Source organism: Pan troglodytes, chromosome 1 (assembly GCF_028858775.2).
Source record: "Pan troglodytes isolate AG18354 chromosome 1, NHGRI_mPanTro3-v2.0_pri, whole genome shotgun sequence".
Lineage (NCBI taxonomy): Eukaryota > Metazoa > Chordata > Mammalia > Primates > Hominidae > Pan > Pan troglodytes.
In genome coordinates, this window is record NC_072398.2 from 163,843,688 (window position 1) to 163,858,680 (window position 14,993).

Here is a 14,993-nt window from a genome sequence, read left to right on the forward strand (position 1 = left end):
TCAGTTCCATCAACTCTTAGATGCTACTCTGAGAAATTGAGCCCCAGTTTCCCACAGCAGTGACCCACTAATTAATGCATTGACATTTCATCTTTCCTTGCTTCACTTCACCACACTTTCTGGGATCACCTCCCAGATAAACTCCTTATACTCAAAATCCTTGTTTTTGCTTGGTCTGCTTTTGAGAGAGCCAAAAATAAGACAATAGTACCCTTTGTCATGATATTTATATATTCGTTATCAATTCACCTTTAATTTTACTTTCAAAGCAAAAATCCTCCCCAGCACTATGTTAAAAGCCATGCTACTCATTTTCGAACAGTCTAAAGATTTTTTTCTTAGCCACTTGTAAAATGTGTCTTGAGTCACAGACAGGATATTTACCCTAAGTTTTCTTTGGGGAGCACATGCATAGCCTTTGATTTTGTTACGCTGTGAGAGGAAGTGGAAAGATCTTGGGCTTCGAAATGAAAAAAAATTAATCTCTCACTATCTAAGAAAGTTGTCAAGTTATTTAATCTCTCTGAGAATCAGTGGTCTCATTTATGAAGGCATAGTTATACCTACCTCTTAAACCTATAGGGAAGATTAAGTAAGGTTATACTTGAACACAAGGTCCAATTAAAGTGGTTTATTCTGTAATGAAATTTTGTAGACCAGGCCGGACACAGTGGCTCATGCCTATAATCCTAGCACTTTGGGAGGCCAAGGTGGGTAGATCACCTGAGGTCAGGAGTTCGAGACCAGCCTGGCCAACATGGCGAAACTCCATCTCTATTAAAAATACAAAAAAATTGGCCAGGCTTGGTGGCACACACCTGTGGTCCCAGCTACTCGTAAGGCTGAGACAGGAGAATCGCTTGAACCCAGGAGGCGGAGGTGGCAGTGAGCTGAGATCACACCATTGCACTCCAGCCTGGGCAACAAGAGTGAAAGTCTGTCTCAAAAAATAAAAAATAAATAAATTTAAAAATATATTTCTGTGTTGCTGTATTTATAAAATACCTGTGAGAGCAGGCCAATGGGAGAGGCTTCAGCTCTGCATAACACAAAAATGTTTCTGCCATTCCTTTAGGTAAAAGTGCCACAAAACTGGAATAAAGAGTAGAGAAGCATTTAAAATGGGATGGCTACAGAATTTTCTTTTATCCACTCTGAGTTTTTCCATTTTTCATTGGTTTATCTTTTACTTTTAAACTCACCAAATTATTGTTTTAGTTTTTAGCTTTATATAATTTATAAAAATGTTCTTTTTAATTTAATTTTTTATCTTTTACTTTTTTGAGAAAGGTTCTCACTTGGAACAGGAATTAAAAGAAATTTTAAAATGTGTAAGTGAAAACTCAGTTGTATGTAAGAAAAACCAATTCCCCCTGAGGAAGAGAAAGAGCTGAAGTCCTTTAAAAATTGACTGCCTGTTTTTCTGTGGCTAGTGAGCCTTATCTCTCCCTTTCCCAGCCATTGTGAAGACTCTGTTTCTCTAGCTGTGCAGCTGCAAGGTCACTAAACAGATAATCTCAAGTCATAAAACATGTTGTTCCTTAAAAAGTAAGAAATAATGTAATGCATGTCTTAATTGAATAACTGTCTTTGTTTCTCGCTTCTGTAATACGCTTCCCCCTGCACAAATCTCCCCCTGCCCCACGAAATGCTTAAAAGGTAGCTTAACTCTGTTCGGGTCTCAGCCCTTTGGATGTTAATCGACTGGGTCGGTGCACCTAAATAATTAAATAATTCCTCCTCAATGCCACGGTCTCTCTGATTCCTTAATTATCCCACTGCACACTCTGTCACCCAGGCTGGTGTGCAGTGGCGTGATCTCAGCTCACTGCAGCCTCAACCTCCAGGGCTCAAGGGATCCTTCTACCTCAGCCTCCTGAATAGCTGGACTGCAGATATGCATCACTACACCCAGGTAATTTTTTTTATTTTTAGTAGAGATGGGGTCTTGCTGTGTTGCCTAGGCTGGTCTTGATCTCCTGGCCTCAAATGATCCTCCCACCTCAGCTTACCAAAGTGTTGGGATTATAGACATGAGTCCCTGGACCGGACTTGTAAAAACTTTTTTGAGTGCCCAGTGGAAAGAAATTTCAAACTTTTTTTTTTTTTAAGAGGCTTTTGACTTTTCCAGTCTCACAAGAAGAAAAAAGTCTTTTGGCCATGTTGAAGTGTTTTAATAAATTGTTGGCTGCAAAAATAATACATTAATAGTTTCTACTATGAATTAGTCTGTGCATTTAGAAAATACAAAAGTATACAAAGTAGAAAAATATTTCCAAGATATACTTTACCACCCTAAGATAACTATCTTTTGAGGATGCTTTATTACAGATCTTTTTCTTTGAACAGAGACTCATACTGTGTCTTAAAAGAATCATTCTGTGTATAAAGCTTTCTAATCTTATAATTTCTTCAATTAACACAATATCATACACATTTTCCTATGTTATTATGTATTTCTTCATACCTCTTGTAACAGCTGCATCATATTTATCATCCTATGGCTAGACAAAAATTTTGACAAGAAAATCTAAAAATAGTAATTCAGATCATAGGCTTTGGAAAAAAATATAACTGGGTTTAAATTCTGAATCTGCCATTTACTAGATTTATGATCTTGATCAGAATATTTAGTATCTCTAAATTCACTTTTTAATCTATAAAGTGAAGAATAAATGAGACAATGTATGTGAAAATGCAATAGTTGACACATAATGAATCTAATAAGTGAGAATTCAATAAATAGATGATAGATGTTATTATCCACTTTTAAATTTTTTACCATTATAAAAAATATTAAATAAAAATCATCATTACAAGTTTTGTTCATTTCTATGATTAATCTCTAAATATTAATTTTTGGAAGTGAAATTGCTGAGTCAAAGATTAATACATTTTTGAAGGTTTTTACATAAACTGTAAATTCCCATCCTAACAATGTACAGTTCAACCAGTAGAGCCTAGATGTGCATCTTTCTCTCTTCCTTTCCCCAGCTTGCCAAGATGATAAGAAAAAGATTATATTTTATTGGCTTAATGTACATGACTTCGACTATGTCATTGAACATCAAAGACATAATTAATGATCATTTGTAGGTATTCTTTTGTAAAGTGACTATATTCAGCATACATTCTTTTTCATTATGGTGTTTGTCCTTAGTGATTTGTAAAATTTTAAGATACTCTTTGTTTATACACATTTCCAAGTTTAACCTATCTTACATTTTTAATGACTTTTTTTGACATACAGAAATTTTAAATATTTATGAAGTCAGATCTAACAATTTTTTACTTTAAATATTTTGCTTTTGCATGTATAGTAAGTGAAGCCTTGCAAGATGCTATCTTAGTCCGTTTTCTGTTGCTTGTAACAGAATATCTGAAAATGGGGAATTTATAAAGAAAAGGAATTATTTCTCACAGTTATGGAGATGGAGAAGTGCCAGGTTGAGAGGCCATATCTGGTGAGGGCCTTCTTGCTGCTGGGAGGTCTCTGCAGAGTCCCACGGTGGCACAGGGCATCACATGGTGAGGGGGTTACGCTTGCTCGCTTAGGTTTCTCTTCCTTTTCTTATAAAACCACCAATCCCACTCCCATGATAATCCATTAATCTGTTAACCCATAATTCATTAATCCATTCATAAGGGCTCTGCCCTTATGACCCAAGAATCTTTTAAAGGCCCCACCAAGCTGGGTGCAGTGGGTCTTGCCTGTAGGACAGCTACTGGAGAGGCTGAGGTAGAGGATGCCTTGGGTCCAGGAGTTTGAAACTAGCCTGGGCAACATAGCAAGACTTTATCTTTATTTTAAAAAATATAAATTAAGGCCTCACCTCTCAATACTGCCACACTGGAGATTAAAGTTCAACATGACTTTGGAGGGGACAAATATTCAAACTGTAGCAGATGCTATACAAATGAATATGTTTACTGTTGTGATCTTTAAAAACATAAGTAAATATTAAGTTGTGGTCTTTAATAGAAGAAAAAGACTTATGGGGAAAAAGCCTAGGACTGAAGAAGTCAAATTTTTGTGAATATGAGTTTTCTTAGAACTTATAATCAAGTTCAGGTAGCAGTTTTTGAGCTATGTTGTGTGGACTGTGTGGTGACAGGGAGAGTGCTGGAGGCATAGAAACATAATGAACGTTTCATGTACCTGCTTTTTGCTAGGCACTGTGCTTGGCCTAGCAAAAGTAAATGACTGGTAAATCATTTACTTCTCAGAACAGCCCTCTGAGATAGTTAATCTATCCATTTTATGGTTTCCTTTCATTTGACAAATATTTGTTGAGCATATTATCAGTCTCTAGGCTTACTTCTATAGAAAAATAAATCAGACTGGTTTATACACAAAGAGAACTTACTGGATCATGTTAGCTGAAGAGGTCTAGAGTAGCTCTAAGTTCAGTGATTGCTTGACCCTGGGCTCAAATGATACTGCCCAGGTCCAGCTCTCAGTTTGCTTCCCCTGGATTGACTCCACTCTCAGGATCTTCATAGTGGCTCCCGTAGCATAAGGCTCAAATTGTCATAACAGGCAGACTAGAAGAGGAAGTCTTCTTCCCTGAAGGCTCAAAGTCCCAGAATAAAATTTTCTGGGCCCTGACTGTCCTCCCATTAGTCACCTGCTTCTCCCTGAGCCAGTCACTGTGGTCAGGGTGTTGTGATCTCATTGGCCTAACATAGATAACTTTCTCCATCCTTAGAACCAGGGGGCTGCAGAAGTTCTGAAGTCCCTGTGCTGAGGGAACGGCATGAAAAGACACAGATATAAAAAGCCCAAAACTTTGTAAAAATTCCCATTAAGTTACAAGGTAGTCACTTTCTGTACCATGGGTTTGCTGAGATAAAGCTAGAAAGACAATCAGAACTCAGTTCAACATAGAATGGGCTCAGATGGTAGAAGTTCTATATTCTATGCTGCATGGTCTTGACTGAATTTTGAAGGGGATGTCAAGCCTAGGAAGGAAACAAAGGGAGAAAAAAACACACACACAAACAAGAAAGAATCCCAGGGTACAATGATATTTACAGCAGGCCGAGGAAGAAAAGTAGGAGAGAGTTGTGTAATTGAAGCCAAGGGAAGGGAATGTTTCAAAGAGCCAGAAGTAAAACGTGTCCAATTCAGAAGAATTGTCAAGTAACATAGGACCTGAAAGACGTCCATTGGATTCACAAATAAAAGAGGCAGAAGGTCATTAAGTGACCAACTAGCACATTATCTAGAATAAGAGAGGTAATGGGCAGAAGGGATAACAGGTAGTGATCAGAGAGGACCTGTTAGAGCTTAATATTTCAGAGTTAGAGGATAATGAAGTAAAGATAGCTTTAATCTGGAAAGATAATGAGTTTTGAGGCAAAACTATTGGCTTAATGGATTTCATATGGAAAGGAACATTGAGAAAGTCCCCAAATCTGTAAAAGTGAGAAATGCCTGGGAATTTGTTAGTAAATATGTATGGGGAGATAGTTGTCATTAACCTCAGAAGAGGCAGGTTTTCCTATGGAAGAAGAAACTTAAAGATGTGAAAGGAACATTAGGAATGGTGAAGAATACTGACACTTCTCCCAGGCTTCATGGTTTGTGCAGGGCAAGGGAAAAAAAAAATGCTCTTTTCTCAAGAGAGGACAGAAGGCAGGGGTGGAGAATCACAGGCTTTTCACCATTTGGGGATGATTAAGTACAAATTTTGATATTTTCTAAACCTAGTAGGTATATAGTAAAGAATTTATAGGAGAGACTCTCTTGCCCAAAGAAAAGAAAGTCCGGCCTTTGCCCTTGCCTTCTGAGATATAATCTCTGGGCCCTAGGAATGTTATGCCTGATAGAAAGAGCTTTATTTGCCTGGAGACCTTGAGTCATATGGGATAGTCTAACAATGTGATTTAGGATGGGGAGGTGGCCACACCTGCATAGTCTTAGAGTAGGGACTGGCCACTCCAGAAAGATCAACAATGTGACTTAAGGCAAGGGCTTTGGGTCACGTGGTATCCGTCAACTTGGAGATAGAGATTAACCATGTGGTTAATCAACCGATTATGCCTGTGTGATGAAGCCCCACTACAAACTCTGAACACAATGATTGGGTGAGCTTCCCTGGGTGGCAGATCTCCATGTGTGCATTGTCATTCAACAATGCTAGGGAGTAACCTGTCCTGACTCCACAGGAAGAGGACAATAAAAGCTCCACATTTGTTATTTCGGGACTGACTCTGCCCTGTGAACTTCTTTCCTTGGCTAGTTGTAATCTGTAACCTTTCCCTGTAATAAACTATAACCCTAAATACAATAGCTTTCGGTAAGGTCTGTGAGTCTTTCTAGCAAATTATCAAACCTGAGGGTTCTATTCAGGGTTTTGACGGCCCCCTGAACTTGGTGTCAGAAGTAAGGGCAGTTTTGGGGAATGTGCTTTCTAACTTTGTAGTTGGCCTACTTCAAAGGAAGCAGGAAAAAGTCTGCAGATTTTATTTTCTTTGTCTTCTTATAGTATACAGTTTATATTTTAAGAAATCTGTATACTTTTAAAATAAAACATTCATTAGGTTCCTTTACCCAGTATTTATCTATAATAGGTTCATGAACTCATTCAGTAAATACTGAATTTAACTGAGAGCAATTAAAGTAGTTAGGAAAAAATCCACTTGAATTCTTTTTTGTGTACATTTACCAAACATTTGTTATTAAAGAGAAAATATTTTGTACTTTGTGTTATATTAATAATTGTATTACTAATTATAAGATGCTGGGCAAATCACATAGTTTCTTTGAATTTCAGTCAGGTCTTTTCTAAAATCAAAGATAATACCCTTTCCATAGATACGAATTAAGGTTTAAGAATGAAAAGTAAAGGATGAAATTAGAACTATTTTAAAGTTGTAGCCTAGTACCTGACATGCAGAACGTGTTCCATAAACATTAACTGAGATAATGATAATATTCTAAGAATTTCATAAGATTCATGTTTTACAAATTTTATTGACTGAAGATTAATGAGTAGCTAAAGTTTCTGAACTGAATTCTTTACTTAAGAAGCTAATTTTCACCTCTGTGCAAATTTTTGAGCTGAAGGTATTATAACAATCTTAGACAAATCACCACTATCAACTAGATTTCAGTTATCAATTCCATACAAACCATTGTTCCTGAATGTATATGGCTTAAAAAATATAATAGAATCAAGTTACCTTGGCCAGTCGCAGTGGCTACTCACATCTGTAATCCCAGCACTTTGGGAGAAAAAGGCAAGAGGATCACTTGAGGCCAGAAGTTCAAGACTAGCCTTGGCAACATAGTGAGACCCCTGTCCTTACAAAAAAATAAAAATAAAAAAATTAGCCTGGCATAGTGGCATGCACCTGTAGTCCTAGCTACCAGGGAGGCTGAGGTGGGAGAACCACTTGAGCACAGGAGATTGAAGCTGCAGTGGGCTATGATCACACCACTGTGCTCCAATCTGGGCAACAGAAAAGAATCAAACTACCTTCTACTTTTAATTATTGTATTTTTGTTTTTTAAATATTTGAAATAAATTGATTCCAGTGTTTTCATGCATTGACTATTAATATCAATTTCTAGCCAAATTTGGATTGCTACATAACTATACTTTTTTTTTTTTTTTTTTGTCGCAGTTTTGCCATTGCCACTAGCACAGACTTGTGATGATTAATTCTGGTGCTTTTTTTCCTTTTCTTCTCACAGATGTTGAAGTGCTGTTTTTTAAAGCTTTTCCCCCTATTTTGATGCATCAGATAAGGTACATTCTTGGAATGATGAACAACCCCTGACTTAAAATTTAACCAATGTTGTGAAATTCCCCATCATTTTAAATTAAATACAAGCTGTTTTCAAGTCAGTCATTTTTAGATTATGGCTCTAAAAATAAATGATTCCCATGGCCTTAATGCATTTTCTGCTCACACAAGTGAGCAATAAGGACAAATGGTTCCTTAGGATACAGTAAATACAGCAGAATGTATGTCAGTGTATCTCCATTATGTCTCATAAAAATGCTAAGTGGTATGTGTGTGTGCAGCCAAGTCTGCTATACAACTTGCGTAATACAGTGGTGATTTTACTAACCACACGGGAGGTTTCTTGGCCTTGGAAATAAGAATGGTTTTTTGTCGTTGTTTTTAATATCATAAGCCATGAAAGCAATCTTCCATCAAATATTCAAATATAAACTGTTGACTTCCATTCAGACCTGCAAGCTGTATGGTGGACTTTGTAAGCTTCTTTTTGAAATTCGATGTTTCCAGGAAAGCACAAAAGGAGAAAGGAGGTACAATAAGGGGAAACAAAGTCACTGTTCCCCAGTTCTTTTTACTTGATCTTCTTCTTTTACTTGACTCTCCTTCCACTCCTTCAGCATAATCGGTTTTAATATCCGTAAGCATCTGGGGAGTCACCGGGGCTTTTAGTGACAAAAGTCTGTGGGCGAAGCTCCTCTGAGAAGAGAACTCTGCTCTCTAGGCCTTTCAGAGGTAGGCAGAGCTCGGCAACCGGTTTCTACGGACCGAGGACGCGTTGCTAAGGGACTGAAGGGTGGGGGCGGGGCGAGTAACCCGCGGAGCCAGAAGAGGGAGGAAAGGAGATGAGGTTTGTTTCAGGGTGCGGAAGGGTTGGAAGAGCTGAAAATCAAAATTTGCATGAGGGTGGGAGGCGAAATAGGAAAAACATCGTTTTACATAAACGGCCTTTCTGTCCCCGGTGTCGGTGGGACATTCTCCAGCGGGGCCTGGACCGGGAGAGTGTGGTTGAGGTCAGGCAAGTGTGGGACCGCGGCGAGAGGCGAGCCCGGGGGGGCTCTTCCAGGTTCGCGGAAGAACCCTTTGCATCTTCTAAACTAAATATTAATGAGCTTCCTCAATGCTGCCCTTAATTTTGCTTTCCCATGAAACGACCATAGGCATAGAGCGTTTGAGTCGGGCTTCCTATGTTTCCAGCGAGATGGAGGCACCTGGAGGAAGGTGACTCGGGGCCGGGCAAGAGATGCGAGAGGCTCTGGGGGCCGCTTAATTGATACATTTCCAAATTGACGACTCCCAACATCCTGGAATGGATGGTGGAAGCTGATCGCCCCTGCGGTAATTGTGCTGCGATTTCGAGCTGGCTAATCAATTCTTCCAACCATTATCTGATTAGTCACCCACAATAATACTGCACAATCCACGTACATCATAGTTTTAAAATTCCTCAGTAGTTTTTCTTAGAAACTTCCCTTCCAGGCCGGCGCGTTGGCTTACGCCTGTAATCCCAGCACTTTGGGAGGCCAAGGGGGGCGGATCACTTGAGGTCAGGAGTTAGAGACCAGCCTGGCCACAGTGGTGAAACCCCGTCTCTACTAAAAATACAAAAATTAGCCGGGCATGGTGGTGGGCGCCTGTAGTCCCACCTACTGGGGAGGCTGAGGCAGGAGAATCGCTTGAACCTGGGAGGCGGAGGTTGCAGTGAGCTGAGATCGCAGCCACTGCACTCCAGCCTGGGTGACAGAGTCAATGAGACCGTCTAAAAATAAAAATAAATAAATAAGGGACAAGAAAATAAATAATGCGGAACTAAGCACATAGGTCGGGTTTTTAAATTAGTTCTCAGTGCCTGGGCTGTACTAGCTTGCTGGGACTGCCATGACAAAACATCATAGACGGAGTGGCTAAACAACAGAAATTTGTTTTCTTACAGTTCTAGACACTAAAAGTTGGAAATGAAGAGGTGGGCAGGGTTGTTTTCTTCAGAGGCCTCGCTCCTTGGCTTGGGGTGGTGGCTGCCTTCTCACTGAATCTTCACAACGACTTTCCTCTGTGTATCCTCGGTGTCCCAATCTCCTCTTCTTATATGACACCAGTCATGCTGGCCAGAGGCCTACCCTAACAATCCCATTTTAACTTTACTCTTTAAATGCTGTATGTCCAAATACAATCACAGTCTGAGATCCTGGGGCCTAGGACTTCAACATATGAATTTAGGGGCAACATAATTCAGCCTATAATATGGGCCATTTATCAACATTTTAGATTTAAAGAAAAAAGATTCCCCTAAGTCTATCCTTGGAATGTGAGATGGAGATAACTCAGCCAGTTATCTAATTATTGAGTAAACATTAATAATTTAACAGATGAAGTGAGTCCTTACTGTGGTCTCAATAGTGGACTGTGTCAGATAAAAGTGTAAGAAGTGGCCTCGTCCTCAAGGAGTAAGCATTTGAACTGATAAAGCCACATAATGGAAGTGAATTTTAATTTAAGCCTGCATTTTCTAGATAATTTCTCAGGCCTTTAGTTTGTGACTTTAGAGATTCTTAGTTTTCCTGAGTTGTTTAGAACTTGCTGAAGAACTCTTCTCAGCTGAGCCTATTATATTGACGACACTGGGTTTTGTTATTTTTTGTTTGTTTGTTTTTAGTCCCAAAGGTGCTGTTAAAATAAAATTGTTCTCTTAAAATATTTAAGACATTTTTATTTTAGATATGACTTAGTCTCTGATATGCTAATAATATTGACCTACAATTTTTGTTGAGAGCAGGTTTTTGCAGTGAGGCCTGTAGATGATTCACTGTGAGAGTAATTGGGAATTCATTCTGCCCCAATTGGCATGGCCTCTATTTCACTGTGTTCTTTAAAAACAAACAAACAAACAACAACAAAAAACTGTCACTACTGAGCTAGAAATTAAGAACATAAATCCAAGTTTCCTTTCAAAACAATTTTACCAAGTTTAGATTGGCAATAACCCCATTTTATAATAATTCACTCAACTTTTTATTTCATCTTCCAGTAAATCATTATGAAGTAACATCATTTATTACAGATAAACTAGGATTACTCTTCCTAAAAATTTGTATTCAGAGACATCTCCAAATTAAATCGTAATTTTCAAATCCCCGTTAGATGTAAAACGCTTTGCCTGAGGCTGAGAGTCGGAGGTGGATAAGTCAATTCTTGCTTCAAATGAGCTTTCAACCCAGTAAGGAAGAGATCTGTCAAAGAGTAAACCTCTTTTTTTTTTTTTGAAATGGAGACTCGCTCGTCACCCAGGCTGGAGTGCAGTGGCACGATCACAGCTCACTGCAACCTCCGCCACCTGGGTTCAGGTTATTCTCCTGCCTCAACCTCCAAAGTAGCTGGGATTACAGGCGTGCACCACCATGCCCAGCTAAATTTTTTTTGTATTTTTAGTAGACACAGGGTTTCACCATGTTGTCCAGGCAGGTCTCGACTCCTGACTTGAAGTGATCCGCCTGCCTCAGCTTCCCGAAGTGCTGGGATTACAGATGTGAGCCACCACGCCCAGCGAGTAAACCTCTTAAAACCTGGTGTGGTGGCTCTTGCCTGTAATCCCAGCTACTCAGGAGGCTGAGAGGCTGGAGGATTGCTTGAGTCCAGGAGCACACAACAAATAGACTGTCACTGAGACAAGGAATGAGACAATGCCAAGGAAAGTTTCATAGAAGAGGTAGTCATGACTGGGCACTGTAATCCCAGCACTTTGGGAGGCCGAGGTGGGCGGATCACAAGGTCAGGAGTTTGAGCCCAGCCTGGCCAATATGGTGAAACCCCATCTCTACCAAAAATACAAAAATTAGCTGCGTGTGGTGGCGGGCACCTGTAATCCCAGCTACTCAGGAGGCTGAGGCAGGAGAATCACTTGAACCCAGGAGGTGGAGGTTGCAGTGAGCCAAGATTGTGCCACTGCACTCCAGCCTAGACTGCGAGACTCCATCTCAAAAAAAAAAAAAAAGAAGAAGAAGAGTTAGTCTTCATACCATATTTCATAAAGAGTAGGCTTTTGACTGGAAGACATGTGGGAGAACATTCTGAGTAGAAGGAAACGCAGGAGTGAATGGTGTGCTTGAGAAAAGGGCAGGACGTGTCCAGGAAGTAAGAGTGGTAAAAAATGGTGGAACAGAAAGGGGAAGGATGAATAAACTAGAAAGGTGGGCTGAGCCAGATCCTGGACTATCTTTTCTTGAATGGTTTCATATGTCATCTGAAGAGTTTGGGTATTCTTCAGATTATGAGAGCAAGCCAAGGTTTGTAGGCTGGAACTGGTCCTGATCAGTGTCCTGTTTAAGAAAGACAGCTCTGATGGCGTTGTGTTTGTTTGTTTTTGTTTTTTGAGAAGGAGTCTCACTCTGTCACCTAGGCTGGAGTGCAGTAGTATGATCTTGGCTCACTGCAACCTCCATCTCCTGGGTTCATGGGATTCTCCTGCCTAAGCCTCCAGAGTAGCTAGGATTACAAACATGCACCACCATGCTCAGCTAATTTTCTTTTCTTTTTTTGTATTTTTCTTTTTTTAATAGATTTCATCATGTTGGCCAGTCTGGTCTCAAACTCCTGACCTCAAGTGATCCGCCTGCCTCAGCCTCCCAAAGTGCTGGGATTACAGGTATGAGCCACTGCGCCCAGCCCATTTTATATCGTCTTGATTCATTTTGCATTAAAAGATTAGTAGTTAGTTTACGCAAAGTAGTTGGGGAACACCATCATATTAGTACTGATGTTCCTTTGCTCTCAGCATTTATTTGAGGAAACACAAAATAGGCCCTTGATGAACTTATGAAATATAATGATGAAAGCAAGCAAGTTAATCTATAGTGTTTCCTCACCTCCATTTTTTCCCAGGGCCATTTATCCATTAGGCATCATTGGCACATTGCCAAAGACCGATGGAAGAAAAGAATTTGCAAACTGAAAAAATTGTATTAGTTTCAAAATATGAAATTAATACTACAAAACTAACATTCAATCAATTTCATTAACCGGCAAATTTAGTATTCATAAAACTGTTGTTGACCCTTGAAAATAATTGGTTAGTTTTTCTCACTTCAAAAAAATTCATGATCTGCACAGTGATTTTCCAGAAATCATTCATAGCCAAATAATTTACTCTTAGCAAACTATTTTTAAAGCAAAAACATAAAAATTATTTCATGCTATGGTTAACTGTACATAGAAAAATACAGCTGTGTGTGCATGTGCATGCATGTGCGTATGTGTGTGTGTATAATGGGATGACATTTTGCCTCTTAAAATGTCCTATGTGGTGTTGAAGATGGGGTGACTAAAAGTGAGAGGTGTAGGACACCTTACTCCAAAAAGATCTGCTTTCTGTTCTTTCTCACAAATGAGCAGCATTGTTTCAGCTGGCCCTCATGTAGTTTATACGTTCCCCAAACTGGGAAACTCATTCACTTCAGTACATTGATTCTTCCAGTTATTTACCTGTGTCTTGCTGAAAAATAGAAATCTTTGTCTCCAGTAAAATAAACTTAGGTGGGGAATACGAAAGACTTCTCCCCCTCTTGAACTCATATTATGTTTAAGGGAAACACAAAAGCTAAAACTCCTCGGAGAGTTTTAGTTTAGTTTAGTTTTACAAGAGGGATGTTTCTTGGGTCTGAAAAGAAAATATGTCCACATAATCATAATGTATATTCTCTTTCAAAATCTGTCCCCTATTGTCCTGTAAGAAATCCAGAAAGTCATCAGCATTCACATTATGCTAATGCCTTTACCCTGTCAATGTCAAATAAAATATAGAGACTAATCTCTAAAATCAAAATATTTATTTGGAAGGAAATAATTGCAATTAGGGCATACACACAGAGCAGTAGTCTTCAGTATATTCTGAAGAACAAAGAATAGGTTAGAGGTTTTATAAAACCAGGAAATGTTACAAATTGGCACTAGTGAGGTTTTGAGGCACTGACAAGATTGGTAAGTGAAGGCTGTGGGCAAAATTGGTTTAGAGTTGCCACAGATCTTTTCAGTAGCTATTAGATACAACTGGTTTAGGTCACAGCAGTCAATTTCAGCTGCCAGACATGCAGAGGGACTGCATTTTTGGAGCGATGTTCTGTGCCCTGAGTGTTTTCTCTTACCCTGGCTTCTCACTGTGTTTTAGTTAGGTACCACAAGAGTGACCCATTTCATATGATCAGCTTTCACAATCCTGGATCTCCCCTTCCCAGTGTGCAACCTGAGGTTGTGTGGTTCGTCACAAGGCAGGCTATCTGCTTGCACCCCCATGGCCCAGAATTTCCTCTGTGTAATTTTTTTTAAAGAAATGGGGTCTTGCTCTGTCTGTCACCCAAGCCGGGGTGCAGTAGCATGATCATAGCTCACTGCAGCCTCAAACTCCTGGACTCAAATGATCCTTTTGATTCTCCCACCTCAGCCTCCCCAGCAGCCGGGACTATAGATGCATGCTACTGTGCCCAGCTACTTTTTTTTTTTCTTCTTGAGATGAGGTCTTGCTATGTTGCCCAGAGTGGTCTCAAACTCCTAGGGTCAAGCAATCCTCCTGCATCAGCCTCCCAAGTAGCTGGGATTATAGGCACACACCACCACACCCAGCATGTCTGTATAATTTCTTTATCACACTGGACTACATCATGTGATGGAGGGAAAATCTGGATGTAGTGACGTGATAGAGGGCATGCTGGGATGGGATGTCATTCAGTACATGAAGAATTCATACTCAGGGCAATGTATGGTGAAGGAAAAAAGAGTAAAAAAAAAAGCTGAAAGAAACCAATTACAAAATAATGTAAACTTTTGGCATTGGATCCTGAATCTTTCTCCTTTCATGAACTGTTGTCTCCATGTGGCATTACTGGAATAATATACAATATAGGAGAAATATCAGAGATTTTTTTGAGCTGGAAAGAACCTTAGTATTAACATTAATATTCATTGAAAACATTGATGATTCTGTACTTTCTGTGAACCATATCACTTTTACACTTAAATGCCACTGGAGCCCATTTAATTCAGTGAGCAAAAGTATACTGACTGCATGGTCATCTACACAATTTTTGTTTTTCTTTTTGAGACAGAGTCTTACTCTGTCACCCAGGCTGGAGCACAGTGGCGTGCCATCTTGGCTCACTGCAACCTCTGCCTCCTGGGTTCAAGCGATTCCTCCTCAGCCTCCCAAATCGCTGGGATTACAAGCATGTGGCACCACGCACAGCTAATTTTTGTAT

General features: G+C 39.6%; 2 protein-coding genes across 7 annotated transcripts in view; one reads left to right on the top strand and one right to left on the bottom strand.

Moving 5' to 3' along the window:
- The window catches only part of IL23R (interleukin 23 receptor), a 166,565-nt gene extending 161,798 nt beyond the window's left edge, over nt 1–4,767 (bottom strand). The window contains exon 1 of the mRNA XM_016920445.4: nt 4,368–4,767. The gene's annotated coding sequence lies outside the window, so the exon portion shown is untranslated. The remainder of the gene's footprint in view (nt 1–4,367) is intronic.
- C1H1orf141 (chromosome 1 C1orf141 homolog) overlaps nt 1,553–14,993 on the top strand; it is a 49,361-nt gene continuing 35,920 nt past the window's right edge. For 3 of the 6 annotated variants that reach the window (XR_010153585.1, XR_001707168.3, XM_016920434.3), the window contains exons 1-2: nt 8,529–8,602; nt 12,306–12,391. The gene's annotated coding sequence lies outside the window, so the exon portion shown is untranslated. Of the gene's footprint in view, nt 1,916–8,520; nt 8,603–12,305; nt 12,392–14,993 lie in introns of those variants that run through there. The other 3 variants (XM_054684102.2, XM_016920436.3, XM_063800728.1) reach the window with 3 other exon arrangements.